The following is a 16,700-nucleotide window of genomic DNA, read 5'->3' as shown; positions in this document are numbered from 1 at the left end:
TTATGATGGTTCTTCTTGTTTGCTTTTTAGCGCGATCATCTGATTTTGTTTGGAAATTATTTTTTTTTATTGCAAATAGTTGATCAAATAATTTTGCAGCATAAACTTGAATATCTTTTTTGGAAGCGTAAAAAAATGGTGTGGTTTTTATTTTTAAAAAATCGGGATTGTGAAAATAACGACTCAATGATACCAACATAATGTTTTTACGATTTTCGTATCTGGAGATTAACGCCTCTGCAAAATTAGAACTAATATCAGTTTCTAAAACCTTCAATTTCCTTACTAAAATTTCCATAATGATGTCACACTCCAAAACTGTTGTATTTGGTTTTTCCAAGCGAACCGCAGCGTCAGCAATGACTTCCAATAAGTCAGACAGCGATGTTAAGAAATCCAAGTCAATTTCATCTAACATGTTTAAGCACTTAAGTTCTTCGAGTGTTTTTTTTTTTACAGCTTCTAAGCATTCCAAAAATCTTTTGATCATCTGAAAATCACTGTTCCATCTAATGCGGTTTTCGAGCAACAGTCTTTTGTCATGCAAAGATCCGTAGATTTTGTGTATTATTCTTTTAAGAACTTCACATCAAAACGATGAATATTTTATAAATTTAATTATTATTCAAAGTTTCTGTAGACTTTTTTCGATATTTTCTTCATATTCTTATTCTCCGAAAAGTCAAACAGAAACTCTCCTTCAGTCTCTCCATCAGTTTCCGTTCCTGTTTCATTATCCGATTCAGTTCCTTTGTTCACAATTTCGCGACAATCTTTTTTAGCGTATACCAAATCACAAACACTCAAACGAATTGAATGATTCTGGCAGATTTGATGTGTAAACTTAAATATGGTACCCAAAATCACCAACCAGCTACAGCAATACAGTTTTACCTGCAACATCTTCATCATCTATACCAAATTCTCTTCATTTTTGCATTATCAAAATGTTTATCGTTTCGACCGAACTAGCAGATGGCAATTTCACCATTCCTAAACAATATGTTCGGCCGTGATGAACATTTAAACTGTAGTATCTTCTACCTCTATTGCTACACTATTCGTCACCTGTTAGTCCAAATTTTTCTCCTTTTGCTTTCAATGCAGCCAATTCAGCGATCATTAAATATTTGGCTTAAGCATGAAACATCGTAATTTTTTCTGAAATTGTGGACGCTTACTTGGGCAAACTATGCCCATAATTTTCAAAAACCATTCTTAGTGTTTCAGATTGAATTATGGACCTAGTTGAATATCCATCAAAAGCTGTCAACTTGGCGAGAAGATATATCTTCTCTCCAAGATCGTTAAACTATAGTTTAACGACATCTTAGTAAAAACTGGTCTGGAACTGGATGGTCAAAATCTATTTTCTCGCAACTTTTGACGTGAGCAATTAGGCCGTTTGTGCTGCTTCCTGGACAAGCGATTCTTTTATGGCATTTTTTGCAATCTCCGTATTTCTTATCATTTACCACAATTTTATCAAAGTATTTCCAATTTTCCAAAACCATTTTTCTCTACAAAAGAAAAATTATCAATTTGACTGGGACAGATTATTTTGATCATACGATATACGACATTATAAAAATAAAAAGTATTATATGTTTACGACTTACCTCGTTATTTTAAGACCAGTTTTTTTATATATTATAAATAAGGATCTTGACTAAAAATTTGTTTTTGTAAAGGTAAACTATAAAATAGTTTAAGTACATTAACTTATATCACACAAGCACAATATTTTAAAAGTTAATGTTTACAATATCTTTGGTGAGATTTTTGGTTATCTTATTGTTTTTCCCATGGACCCTTCATTTGTGACCGATATTTAATAGAAAATCCCAAGTCTAAGACTTTACCGTTTATATACCCTCTCATATTTTATAATGGTCAAGAACAATATAATATTGCATAGAATCTACAGGACTTATTTGCCAATAACAAACGAGCAAGAGATATTTGGATCAATGATTACCAATTAGTAAATGTCTACTAAATTCCAGAAGAAGAGTACTTTTACTTAAACATATACATGAGAGAAAGTTATTGCAAAAATGAGAAGAGATAGAAGATATGTTGCCAGAACTTACTAGAGTAACTATAAGTTATGATTATCTAGAAATGATGCTATGTTATAATTTGACAAAAATAGACCAAGATGATAGGATAAAGCTGGAAACTTTTTTGTCAACAAATTTAAAGCCTGAATTGGTAGAAAGTTTTATGACTAGTTCAGCACAACATTGGCAACAACAAGGAAAAGAACAACGTATTCTTGAAGGTATAATAGCTGGAGTAGGTTATGATATTCAAATTTGTCAAGCCAAGGTGTTGTTTTCTTGGAGCGAACACAACGTTTCAAAACTAGATTTTCTCTTCTAAAAAACTCTCCCCTTACAAAAAGTTTTCCTTCAATTATACTATACAAAGAACCTCAAATATGCTCATAAAACAAACCGCTTAAACTATATTTAGAACATTTCAAGGAAACTACGTCAATCAAATCCGCTTTATGTAGTTTCTTCACGCAATTCAATTACACAAGGGTATTCAAAACTATATTAAAATGAACATAGAAAGAGCAAAAAAAATGTTATCTGAAGGTTTTTTCTCCAGTAACTATTACCAAAGTTACCAATCTTTAACAATCTTTTATTTATTTTCTTGCTAGGAAAAAATAGTCTATTAGTGAGCATTCACAAGTTTTTAAATTTTGCTTAATTGTTAAAGTAAAGACTTAATCTGACAGTTAAGGATTGTTGGGTACAAATATATTAAATAGAATCGTACCCGGGACACTCTTGCCTGGAGAGCATCAAAACATAAAACTCAAGCTCAAAAACTAAAACCAATTGGGTTTGGTAGCTTATACATCCATGTTTCAAAAAATAAAAATAAATTGAAATCATCTACTTATATCCAAAGAAAAAAAATGGCTTTGAATTTTCTCATGTTATTGGCTCCTTTTCTAAAGACATAAGGAAGAATATATGATACTTATTTAAAAATAACTATAAAATTTGATAGATTTGAATCGCAGAGAAAATAGAATTTCATAAAAAATAACCAAATAAAATCAACAAAATGAATTTGCATAATCCTTGGGGTATCTTTACCTGCTAATTCGCTTTTTTTTAAAAGTCATGTGTGTTTAAATGTTTTTTAATCCCATATTTTTTGAATAGCTAGGTCCGTTTTTATTGCTTATTACTTAATGTTGCAGTGATACATATTTATGTCATTTAATAGTGAAATAAAGATGTAAAAACATAAATTTTTTTATTAGTTGCCGACAATAAATAAGTGCTCTATCAAATGAAAGCAAACAAGTACTTTTTGCAATTTTAATTTGGACTCTTTCAAAATGCCCAATAGTGCCAAATTTCATAAGGAGTGTAGAAAATCAGTGTGTGTTGTATGTATGAAAAAGTGTGATTTACCAATTTCTGGTGTAGCCTTAAAAAACATTTTGCAACAGACATTGACTTTTTGGATTCTAGAGTTCCAACTGGAATGTGCGGAACGTGTAGAAATCAACTTAGAAAGGTTGAAAGAGGAGTATCTGTCAAGCTGCCTACTCTTTACAATTTTCAAACTATTAATGTCAAGACTGTGACAAGAGAATCTAACTTTAACTGCCTGATTTGCCAAATTAGTAAGCTGAAACTGACTGAAAAACATCCTTTGGATAATTCACCTTTAAATCCCACAAATCCCCTGACATAATGTTCAGGTTGTTTGTCATAAATGCAACTCTACTTCTTCGAATTTAAACCTTATAGAAATTTCAACAGAAAACAAAAACGTTTTGAACAGATAACCTCTGCAACTAACAAAGGTCAGTTATCATCACCAGGTGAGACACTCAGGCTATCAGTGACTGAGAGAGGTTGTCCATTACCTCTTACCCTAGGTAACTTAAGTTTTGTACCATTCCTGTTTTTAATGGTGCTATTTTGTCTGTTCTAAGATTGCTTTTCATAACGAGGTTTTTTAAAATTTGTCTTTAGGAGCATCATGTTCAAAATCAACAACTGCAGAAAAGTATAAGTTGAGTGCCCACGACCTGGTGCAAATTCAGCAATCTACAAGCATGTCTAATATTGGAGTCAAAAAACTTGCTGCAACACTAAATTTGGTTTCCAAATCTTTTTGAGCCAAACTTTTAAGCAAATTTTCATGAAGCAGGGTTGCAGCTTGCAAATTTTTTTTACAAAAACTACAATTGCATCATCAGGCGAAAAAATGCCACACAAAGAGTAAACACTTGTTCACTGCAAAAATCTCTTTGACTTTCTAGCAGAAAATTCACTTAAGAGACAACTTCAAGCAGGTCATCTTATAAAGGTTGGGATTGATGGAGGTCGAGGCTTCCTAAAGCTTACAGTAAGTCTTCAAAGAACGAATGATGAAGATAATTAAAGCTGCCCATTTTTAAAAAAAATTGTCACCTATCGAGCTATAAAAGACAGTGGAGTTAAAAAGCAATTTTTAATTGCAATTGCAGAGCATCTATATGAGAATTATAGCAACATCAAAAACTTTATTGAGCTTGTTCAACCTGAAAATTTAGACTTTGTGGTCTCTTGCGGCTTGAAAGTTGCTAACATTTTATGTAGTTTGCAATGTCACTCTAGCTCACGTCCATGCCTATACTGTGATAGTGAAGCTGATCAAAGCAAATTCATTTTCGAACTAATTCCCCTAATGGAGATTCATCTGCTACTTGGGATAGTAAATCACTTCAAAGCACTAAAAGAAGAGTTTCCAGAATTGTGGGGGACAATTTGCTGACAATGATTGCCAAAAACTCCGGAAAAATATTGATGTTATAGATCAGCTCTTTGAGAACTTAGGTTTATCAGTTTTAGCCACCATTAATGCATTCAAAAAATTCAGTGCTGTTTTTAGAGCCGGTTTTGGAAACGTCCTTGACAAGGAATATGGAAAAAATTGAAGAATTTTGTAAATCTTTTTTAAATCTAGGATTTGTAAGTGTGACCCCAAAAGTGCACTTTTTTTTTTCACATTAATGAGTTTATCAGAATGAAGAAAAAATCCCTTAGCCCTTTCAGTGAACAATCTTTGGAAGCTCGTCATCACGATTTTTCTGTTAGTGGCAAAGATACAAGCATTCAAAATTACATCTACAATATGGAAATTGGCTGGAAAGATGTGTGGTTGAATACAATAGCAAGCACATTTAGGTGAAATATGTTTATTGCATCTTTAATGAACATTGAAACTTTGCTATTTTAGAATAAGTGTTTGTGACTAAAAAAATCAGCTGAGAAAATACCTATGGATTTATTTAAACTGGTTAAAAATTTTTTTTATGAGATTAAATACACTAAAATATTCATTTGTTTAACCTGTGTGTAATTGTAATTTGTAAAAAAAACCCACAGAAAATAAAATCTAAAATATTTAGAACTTTAAAACAGCCTTTGACAAAGTTTAATTATAGACAATATTTTAATAGTTTTTTTATTTTGCGACAGTGTTTTATATTTAGAAATGATTAAAGTTCAAAGAAAAAATGGTGAATAAAGAAATGTTTACCGTGAGAAGTAAGGTCAAAATGAATGACAAGTTCAAAGCGACAAAGATTTCCTACACATTGATAATTTTTTATTTTTAAACCCTCGATATTTAGACAATGCTTATCAATAATAGAAATATCAGTTTTACTACTTATTTCTTAACTTTGAGTATGTCTTCTGTAATTTGGGGCTCTCCTGGCGAAAAAGCAAGGAGACAAAAAAATCCAAATAATCAAAGTCATTTTTCATTCCTTGGACGGAGGCAGGTGATTCCAATTTTTTTATTATTTGAAACATGGATGTATGGGCTATCAAACCCAATTGGTTTTATTTTTTGAGGCTATCCAGGCAGGAGAGGGCAATAATTTTAACAACCTCAAAAAAGGAGACAGTCAGATGACAATATATCAAGAAGAAATCATAAAGCCAAGAGTTGGTTTATTACTCGGGTGATTTATTACCAGTCTGAGAAAATGTCGCTTTTTTTTTTCGTGTTATTTTTGTTTAAGAGCTTGTGACTAGTTTTCACCTCGCGGAATAGATCGCCCTAAGAATTTGACGTAAAGTATACAGTTTCAAATGCCAACATTGGTTTTTACAAAAACAGCTGATAACAGGTAAATATAAACATTTATGTTTACTAAAAATAGTACTTTATTTTTATCAAATATAAATGTTTATATTTACCTATTTTAAAGTGTATGTTCTAATTAAACTTGAGGTTCCAAAATATTCCATGCTTTTTGAGAATACTGCTCAGAAAATCCTTTATTGCTTCACCAACCAAAACTCCTCTTATGGAAAAAATTGGAGAATTAACAAGATTTCTCTGTGAAAGTTTCTTTCGTCGATATGAGTTTAAAGAAACTGATACCAAAAACTTTCATACCTTTTCTTCTTTTGAGTATAATGGATTTCTTTTAGGCCTCCTAAATTTCAGCTTTCATTTAAAAACACTTAAACATTTTAACTATGTTCCTATGTTCTAATTTAAATGTTCCAAACCTCTTCAACTTTTTTTTTTTTTTTGTGAAATTCGAACTTTTTGCGGTAAAAGTAGGAAAAACGTAGTTGATTATCCTAACTTGAGCCTAAACAAGTCTTCTGACTTGTAAAGGGCATTAGTCACTTGCCTATAATACAAAAAGGCTGAACGTCGACACTGGTGTATAATTATCCTGATACTTTTATTTTTTCTCTTTTTATTATCCCAAGCGTAGGCTACCTCCTGACCTTTGATTCTAACAAATTAAGAGATAATAACTTACTTGAGCTTAGGAGATAAAAAATTTAAAGATAAACATGAGGTAGTAAAAAAATTTCTTTTTAAAACAAAATTACAGTTACAGATTGTTTTTTGCATTAAAATTAGGTTCACTAACCCTGCTGATCCACCATGCGCTTTCATAATCTTGCATATATCAGTCTTTGTCAACTTTGAAAAGCTTTCGAAAGTATTTTCTAAAAATGGAGAAGTATATTACTAAGACTAAGTGAAACATTAAAATCATTTTCAAGTAAAAACCAAAAGCAAAAAGATTAACATAGCAACAAGACAACTGGTGTAACATATTTTCATGGAAAATTTTCAAACTAAAAAATTATTTTTGTTTTGCTTGAAACAGCTACAAAATTTTTCAAAATATAAAATTTCATAGGCCAGTTTAAATCTCTTAAATGCAGGTCGACAAGCAATCCTAAAAGAATGGCTATATAAGATTGTTTGCTCGTTACTGATACTTTTATTTACTGATCATTATAAATTTTTTTTACCAATGATAGAAGAGACTCATTTCCTACAGCTTTTACGTCTTTATTAGCTTTTAAACATTTGTTATTTGGTCTAGGAATTAATTCATGCGCTTTTTAATTGAAAATTGAAGGTTTATTTCAAAAACTAAATGGATGAATTCATTAATGAAAATAGTGTCCATCGCTAGTCACTACTTTTGCCCATCTTTCCGGCAATTTACGAATTCCGTGTCGAAAAAATGCTTCATCCTTAGAAGTGATCCAATCAGAGACCCATTTTTCGATATTTTCTGAAGAAGTGAAGCGCTGTCCAATCAAATCGTTATTCATGCAATCGAACAAGTAGTAGTCAGAAGGAGCAATGTCCGGAGAATACGGCGGGTGGGGTAACACTTCCCATCCGACATTTTCCAAATAGTTTTTGACAGGTTTTGCGACATGTGGTCGAGCGTTATCATGCTGAAAAATAAGTTTATCATGTCTGTTACCCCAATTTGGTCGCTTTATGACCAGAGCTTGCTTCAAATGCATTAATTGTCGTCGATAACGTTCTCCATTAATAGTTTCACCAGGTGTCAGAAGCTCATGGTACACCACACCTTTCATATCCCACCATATACACAGCATAACCTTTGCACAGTGAATATTCCATTTGGGTTGTGATGGACCTGGTTCACCTGGCTTTACCCAGGCCTTTTTTCGTTTAGGATTTCGTAATAAATCCATTTCTCATCACCAGTAACGATTCGATGCAAAAATCCCTTTCTTTTCTGTCTTTCAAGCAGCAATTCACAAATGGTCTTTCTTCTTTCCACGTCTCTGTCTTTCAATTCATGTGGAACCCAATGAGACATTTTTTGAATCATACCCATGGCTTTGAGGCGTCTGGAAACTGTTGATTGTTCAACTCCTAACGATTTTGCAAGGTCCTCTTGCGTTTGACAAGAATCCTGATCGAGCAATGCTGCCAGTTCTGCATCTTCTAATTTTTTCGGCTGTCCTGTTCGCTCTTGGTCTTCCAAACAAAAATCACCACTTTTAAACCGTGCAAACCACTTCTGACACGTTCGCTCAGCTAGAGCATGGACACCATAAGTTTCAACCAAAATACGATGACTTTCGTTAGTACTTTTCTTCATGTTAAAGTAATGAAGAAGAATCCCCCGCAAAAAAACTTTATCAGGAACAAAAATCGACATTATCAGTTAAATTAAAAATTGTGTTGTTTACGCTTAAATCAAATGATTTATAATGAAAATGATGCGCAATAACAGTGATCTTCTTACGCATGCGTGGCTAAACGAAACACTGAGACAATAAGCTAGTTTCGTAATCCCTTGTCAAACCGCACGAATTAATTCCTAGACCAAATAATTTTTATATATTTTTTCATTGGCAGAAGATTTAGTTTTTAAATATTTAATATACAACTTCTGCTTTATTTTCAAAGATTTTTTTAAGCCATTTGTAATCGTTATTTCTCAACACCTTTTTTCGGAATCAATTATCCGTCAACATTGGTTACAACACACAATATAGCAATCTTTTTGAAGAGTGTGGAAAAACATAATGAACCTTTAGAACAATTAGTAATGCTACAATTCAAAGGCATAATCAATTCAGAATTAATTTTAAGCAAACGCTGTTCCATTTAGCAACGTTTATGTGGCCCGACAAATTCTGGCTACGGAACATGACTGCGGAACAAGACCAGGTTCTGGCTGCGGAACATGACGAGGCCTGGCTATTATAACGCTCCTCTTCATCAGTTTTATATATTGCACTTACATATCACTTAAATATCGAAACATAGTTTTATATTTCTAATTTATGTATGATATAAAATTATGGTATAATATATATGACATAAATTATAATATAATTATAATATATTAACTAAAAAAAAAAAAATAAAAAAAGATTTGATTATATACATTTAATTTTCTTCAGAAACGATTTATAAAGGTCTATCTATTTTATAATTTCTTTTGTTTCAATCAGTAGCTCCTGCCAATAGTGAACAATCGCTTTTTGGACATCACTTTTTATTTTTTATACGGTTCATAATTAGGATAAAATTCTCTATCAGAATCAATCATAAAATTAGAAGGGGGGGGGGGGGGGGGGGGATTTACCATGAACAGTTGCTATCTAGCAAACTAGCTCTGGTGAGTTAACGGTACAACAATGGTTCATATGGGCTCCTGCTTGCCTTTAATGGAGTTTTAATGTCCCGTAATTGGATCATCAGACCTAGCATAGCCGGCACAGGACCATACGAGAGCTGCTACTTGGCTTGGGTATATGTTATATATCATCGTTGTCGCAAGCAAACCGCGAAAGTCCTAAAAACTAAATTTCACAGGACAAAGAAAAAACTGTTTATTTTGTCAATATCATGTAATCAGATACAAATCTATCTGAATTCAATAATCTTGTAACAATACTTGAAATATAATTAAGCAATTTTTTTTTTTTTTTAATTTTGACGTTATTTTGTAAATTTTGGACAAAAGTGATTTGCCTCAATAAATTTCGAAGTTTTTTTAATTAAGTGGTTTACTTGCGCAACGACGATGCTTCCTTCCCCTGATGTTTCTGAACAAATCGACCTCCGAAGTATCTTACGGTTTGAAAGAGTAATAGGTCTGACTTTTTAGTTAACTTAGTATAAATACAATCTTTTCAGGCTCTAAAACTATCAGCAAATTAGAAAAAAAAACATGAAAGAACATTTTTTTATGTTGATTTTATGGATGTTTCATGCGGTTTATTATCGCTCGTGAGACTAATCTAGAAGACATTGATACTATAGTTGAACATATTGATGTAGAAAATGAGTATGATCAATCAAAGATGTCATCATTCCTTGAGAAGCTCTTTAAATTATGTCCATGTGAATATAAAGTGATTATTTCCAACACTCTTACTGCTTTAGGAAGATTTGATGTTTTGTTTGGCATAACTTTGAGCGGTAAATAAGTTTCAGCATTTTCAAAATCTCAATATTTGAACCAAATATTGATACTGAAGCTGATGTTTACTTCATTGTATATTAGAATATTATTGAAGTAAAATATTTGTTCTCTGTTTAAAAAATTATGAAACACTTCAAAGGGTTCTGATTGAAAAAGTATCACCTGACTGGAGAAGATTTGCGCGGCACACTTGTCTACAGTACATAGACAGTATTTTAGAACAAATTGACAATGATAACCAAGATGACCAGTCAAAAATGGCCTCATTTCTTGAGAGACTGTATGAGATCAGACCTATTGATTAAAAATATTTAATTGAAATGTCTCTCAATACTACTAATTGCTTTGATGTTTGTCTTGGAGTTGCATTGGATGGTAAGAAACTGTAGTTTGTTTTGTGAAATGTTGTATTAATATTGTGTTTATGTTATAATAAAAAGTGTAATGATCATTACTTGGTTGGTATTGGATCAACTGTCTTGAGATTCGAAAATCACTTTTTCGGCAAGATAAAATAAAGTAAATAAACTATAAATCAAGCAAAATAAAAAGATAAAATAAAGTAAAAAAACTTTAATTTTCTTTTATCTTACTACAAAAACCAAGTTTTTTAGTAAACTGTTTCAGCGAAACGATAGCAAAAAAGTGTTGTCTACAAATTTAGAGAAATTTTCCTTGCTCAGTTCTTTTAATAGACAAGTTATGCTTCTAAACTAAGCGTTTAGTTTGCACTTATACTTTAGGAATCCAAAATAAGTAATGAATTTTGAATTAAAATATCTGTAAATGTTCTGTTACACAATGTTGCGGATAGAATTTATGGAAAACAGAAATGGAAGAATATTTTTAGAAATAGTTGATATTTTTACAAAAGTAAAAAGTTTCAAGTTTCAATTTACGATGATAAAAGAAGTAATTTTTTAGCGATTGTGTAAGATTTAATGGAAATTATGTTTTCTAAAACAGTTTATGATGGAAATTATTTTCGGAAAATAAATAATTTTTTTTCAACAATCCGCTAATAACTAAAGATTGAAGAGTTCGAAGAAAAGGAAGTATTTGCATTTATATATCGAATGAAGTTGTAAAATGATTTTTATATTATTATTACTTAGGCTGTTTATGGATGGTAATCAGAATTATTTAGCAACAGAGCTATCTAATTACCAAAATTTTTATCAGATCCGGGAAGGTAATCTTAAACTTTTCTCAAAAAGTTACAAATTTGAAATCTTTTAAAATAAGTAAAACGCGTCTCCACGTAAAGTTATTGTTGCGTGTTTTTGCATGTTGATTTTTTTATTTGGTAAAAATATAGGAAAATGAGGACAGAAATGAAAATTTTATAAGGTATTGTTACATTCCGTATTCTACAGAAGGGATTGTCTGAACCTTGCTCCTGATATGAAAAGGTCTCAAAGCGGCAAAGTCTCTTGATTTTTAGATGAATTTCCGAAAATCATTACGGCGTCAACAGACTATGAACGAGCGAGATTCTGTAGAGATAAACTTAGAGATAAACGGATACTTACAGCAGCAATCAAAAAAACCATTTCAATCTGTTTTTTTATACTTTGTCAAGGGAAATGCTTTGCCTCGATTAACGGACTACTTCTTTTGGCTACTTCTTTATATTTTTCTTAATCTAATAGGCTTGTTATTCTATTGCAACACGATTTTGTTGTTTAGCACTTAACTTTTTCGTTTGAATTCAATATTTTTAGTTTCACAGAATGAGAGGTACTTTTTGAACAGAAAATATATTTGCCTACTCATTCTAAAAACAGACTCATTGTGTGTTTTTGAGTATGTATCAAGATTTTTTATATTGCAACCTACGCTATCCGCTTTTATTAAACCTGCATACATTTGAAGTTCTAAAAAAAGGATAAATGGTACAGATGCATAATTCATTAATACTTTAAGTATTACTACTATTCACAATTATCAGAAGAAAAAAAACAATTTTCTATTAACGTCAAAACCCCTGTAATTTTTAATACTAATAGAGGTTTTGACGAAACCGATAACTGAGTTAGAAGTTTCCACCAAAGAATTATTTTTTTTGTAGTGGTGCGTAAAGAGTTTTTTTAAATTTTAAGACTTTTGAGATATCTCTTATAGTGCTAATATAGAACAGATTTCTAAATCTTAAATACAAACATTGCAAAGTGTCTTCATCTTTAACCATATCGCGAGGTTAGAATTATTTTGTTTTACCTCCCATTTTAAGATAGAACAAACTCTAACCTTGCGATATATTATCTTTTGTAGCCAAGGGATAAATATGAACGAAACACATTCATTTGTCTTTCCCACACTCATTTTTTAGACGGCTTAAAAGACGTGTGTGTGTGTGTGTATGTGTGTGTGTGTATGAACATATATATATATATATATATATATATATATATATATATATATATATATATATATATATATATATATATATATATATATATATATATATGTTCAACAACAGAAATATATACAGTTAAGGATAAATAACTTGAATGTAAATACAATAAAGAAAAAATAATTTGACACAGTTTAAAAGAATTTAGCAAAGCCAATTTATGGCAAACCGCAAGTATGACTATTTACTATTGACAATATTATTTACCAGCTATATACAAACTAAATTTTATTTGACTAAAACTAATGGATTAGTATGTGCTTTTTATGATAAATGAAATAATATATGAAATATGAAAAACAAAAACATGAAATGTCTGGCCGAACTTTACAAAATAATCATAAACTTGAACAACATTTTAAAAGGTTTTTTATCAAACGTATTATAAAAAAGCCCATAAGAAAATACAGCTACAAAAAAACGATACATAGTGGAATATATATAATGGAGCTTATATAGTAGTCGAGGCAAAAACGACCAAGGAATTGAATGAAACTTTTTTAGCTATACTTTTTTTGAGTCATTTTAAAGTTATCCTTACAGATCTATTTTATTATTGACAGATTTTGTTACACGAAAAAAGTTACCAAAATTTACTAATGTTTATCTTGAAAAAATGATAAAATCTGTTTGTACCGACAACAAGTTTCTTTTACCTTAGTGTAATTTGTTTAGTATTTTGTCAACACATGAGGTAGTTGCTTTATTCTGAACAGTCATATGAAACAAATGCTGTAAAAGTTAAAAACTAATGCTAAAAGTTTAAAGTATAATAATAAGTTCCACGTCCATTTCTTATACGTCCATGCTTTAATTCCTTCCTTAATTCCGTCTTTAATTCCGTCTTTAATTTCAATTGCGGAAGAATTACAGGAATTGTGTGGAGTAAAGTTATCCGGTCTGATAATAAAATCAGTTGTACACACTGTTAAAGTCAGATCTTTTTTCTGTAATGCCCCAGGCGGATCATTTTTAAAAGGGACTGTTGCTCATACTGGATATTATTCTTGTAAAAGACGCATTATCAAAAGTACTTGGGAGGGAAGAACAGCGTTTAATGAAGAACAAGAAATTTTCAAGTGGACAGATTACAATCTTTGCTGCCAGTCGTATAAGCAACATAAAAAACAAGTCTTCTCTTAAAGCTGCTGATATTAAATTTGCTTCCAGATCCTGCCTTGACTATATGCATTAAAAATGTCTTAGGTTTTAAAATGTTTTAAAAATCTTGAATTATTGCATTTGGATAGTTCATATTTTCACACCTTTCTATTTTCTGTCACCACCTTCCAGTCTCCTTATAATAAAATGTAAATATATATATATTTATGTTGTATTGGAAGGAGACTAGAAGGGTTTATATATATATATATATATATACACTACCGACAAAAAGTTTGAGGCAGGCTAGGAATTTTTAGAAATAAGCAAATAAACAAGCATTTTCAAGTCTAATTTATGCTTCAACAAATATGTTTACAAAAACTAAATATAATTACACATTTTTGATCAATAATTTCCAATTTTAACTTGCGTTTTCTAGTTGTACTCGTACCAGTTTTGATTTGTCAAAATAATCTGTTATTCAGTATACAGCCCACTGTTTAAAAATTGTGTTATTAATACCTTTACTAGAGTGAAAATTAATAAACTTTGTGTGTGGCATACTTTTATTTAGTAAAAAGAAAAATATTTAGCACAGATTTTTGATATTTATAATTTGGCAAAAATTGTCTAAAACTTGTAAAAAAAGTGAATAAATGGGTAAACGAAAGGAATTAAACATTGCTGAAAGAGAAGAATTCAAGTTTATCATGAAGAAGGTTATTCACAAGTCGAAATTTAAAAAAAAATTAAAATTTTAAGATGCTGTATTCAAAGGACATTACAACGACATAAAGGAACTGGTAAGAATGCAACTAGAAAACGTACTGCAAGGCCTAAAAAACTAATAAATTACAAGATAGAGAGATAAAAAAGATTTGTTTATCAAATAGAAGGTACACCGCCGAAAAAATCAGGTTTGTGTAGAATCAATTTCATGATCTTAAAAAAAGCACTTCCACTTTAAAGAATTGATTGAAGAAATATGGCTTGCATGAATATGTAGCTGCTCGTAAACCATTAAGACCAATTAATAAGACAGAACGGCTAAATTGGGCTAAAAATCATCATCATTGGTAAATTGAAAAATGGAAAAACGTCCTTTAGAGGGATGAATGCAAGTTTGAAGTTTTTGGTTCAAGACGTCGTGTTTTCGTGCGATGATTTGCAGGGTTAAGGTATTCGGAAGAATGTTTAATACCCACTGTGAAACATGGGGGTGGATCTGTGGTCTTTTGAGGATGTTTTGGTGGGGGGAAGATTGGAAACCTACACAAAATTGAAGGAATTATGACAAAAGAGGTGTTCAAAGACATTTTAGAACATCAAATGCTGCCTTCTGATGAGAAGGTTATTTTACGATCAGTATGTTTTTATCCACGATAATGACCCGAAACATACCAGCAAAATCTTCAAAACTTATTTTGAAGATTTTGCTAGCAGATCTTCAAAGCCAGAAAATATTAAAAATAATCGAATGGCCACCACAATCACCAGCCCTTAATCCGATAGACTTGTTGTGGGAAGAACTTGATAGGACTCTGCGAGAAGAACAGCCATCTTCTGTGAAAGACCTTTGGCACATATTGCAAGTAAAATGGGACGCAATACAACCTGAAAAACTGTCTAAATTGATTGATCGTATGCCGAGGATCTGTACAGCTGTAATACAGAATAAAAGTGATTGTTTTGACGAATCAAAAATTTAGTTAAAACGCTAGTTAAAATTGGAAATTATTGATCAAAAATGTATAATAAGGGTTGAACAAGACAAGAGTAGAGTTTGTTTTTATCTTCTATTAAATCTACAAAATCATTTGAACGGTGATTTGATTTACATAATATTTTTGCTATTGAAAAAACTAAAGATCCATGACGTAACCTGGCCCAGATTAGTGAAATTCAAAATATTTACTAGATTTACTATAAAGATAATGGCCTTCAAAAAAAATGGGCCGCTCAAACTACCATTACTGGGTAAGTTCAGCTTTAATATGACAAGTTAAAGCTGAACTTACATAATAAGTTGAGTAATAAACGATGATATTCAAAGTTCTACGGAACCTTTAATATAACCACTAAGTTACTAATAAAAAAAAGGGGGCTGTTACTATTTACATTTCAGAGCATATCCTGAGTTTTTGAATGGTTAACTGTTTGAATATTTTTCTGTGACCCCAATTATCCCCTATAAAACATAAAATGTAAATATCATTCTTACTATTTAAATATTGACTTTGAAACATGTATATTGTGTTTCGTATATTGATATAAAAAGTAATAAACGAAAAATAATAAATACAACAAAAGAAAGCTGGAAGAAACAAAACATCAACATTTTTTAACAAAACAATACTTCTTAGTCATGGAAAAATATAAATCAGCTATTTTACAGTTGACTAAATATTATTCGGCAAAGTCCATACTGCAATTAATTCAAACATAACCTAGACCTGAATTAGAACTGCTTTTCTTGTAGGTCAATTGCTTACAAACTTGACCCTGAGTTCCGTTATCTCCAGGGATACTTTCAGAGTAAAATTCCCAACATACAAAACAACAACCATAATCGTATTCTGAACCTGACTTAAGACTCTTTTCTTTTTTCAAATATTTTTTTTGTTTTTTAACTTTATTCATTATCTCACCTAACAGTCTCTTTATTCCTACAATCTCTGATTTGTTTTAAAACATTTATATTTTTCTTAATTTGTATCTATTTTAACATATCATATTTTAGCATATCTTCTAGAATTATTGGAAAAATTTATGACAGGTTGACAAACCTATTACCCTTCTGAGATTGTTCCTCAACCATGCACTTTGTGCACGGTTGAGGAACAATCTCAGAAGGGTAAGAAATTTTTAAAAAGTCTAAAAACTTGTATGATCTAATGTAAGATC

The 16,700-nt window shown here is 30.9% G+C and overlaps 1 pseudogene; it reads right to left on the bottom strand.

Annotated features, from left to right (window-relative positions):
- Positions 1-1,514, bottom strand: LOC149877810 (uncharacterized; annotated as a pseudogene).
- Between the last annotated feature and the right edge of the window lie 15,186 nt (positions 1,515-16,700).

Source organism: Hydra viridissima, unplaced genomic scaffold (genome assembly GCF_058129835.1).
Source record: "Hydra viridissima isolate aposymbiotic clone 2 unplaced genomic scaffold, HvirCarnegie_v1 scaffold_16, whole genome shotgun sequence".
Classification (NCBI taxonomy): Eukaryota; Metazoa; Cnidaria; class Hydrozoa; order Anthoathecata; family Hydridae; genus Hydra; species Hydra viridissima.
Note: the sequence above shows the minus strand (reverse complement) of the source record. Positions and strands in the feature narration are given on the sequence as shown.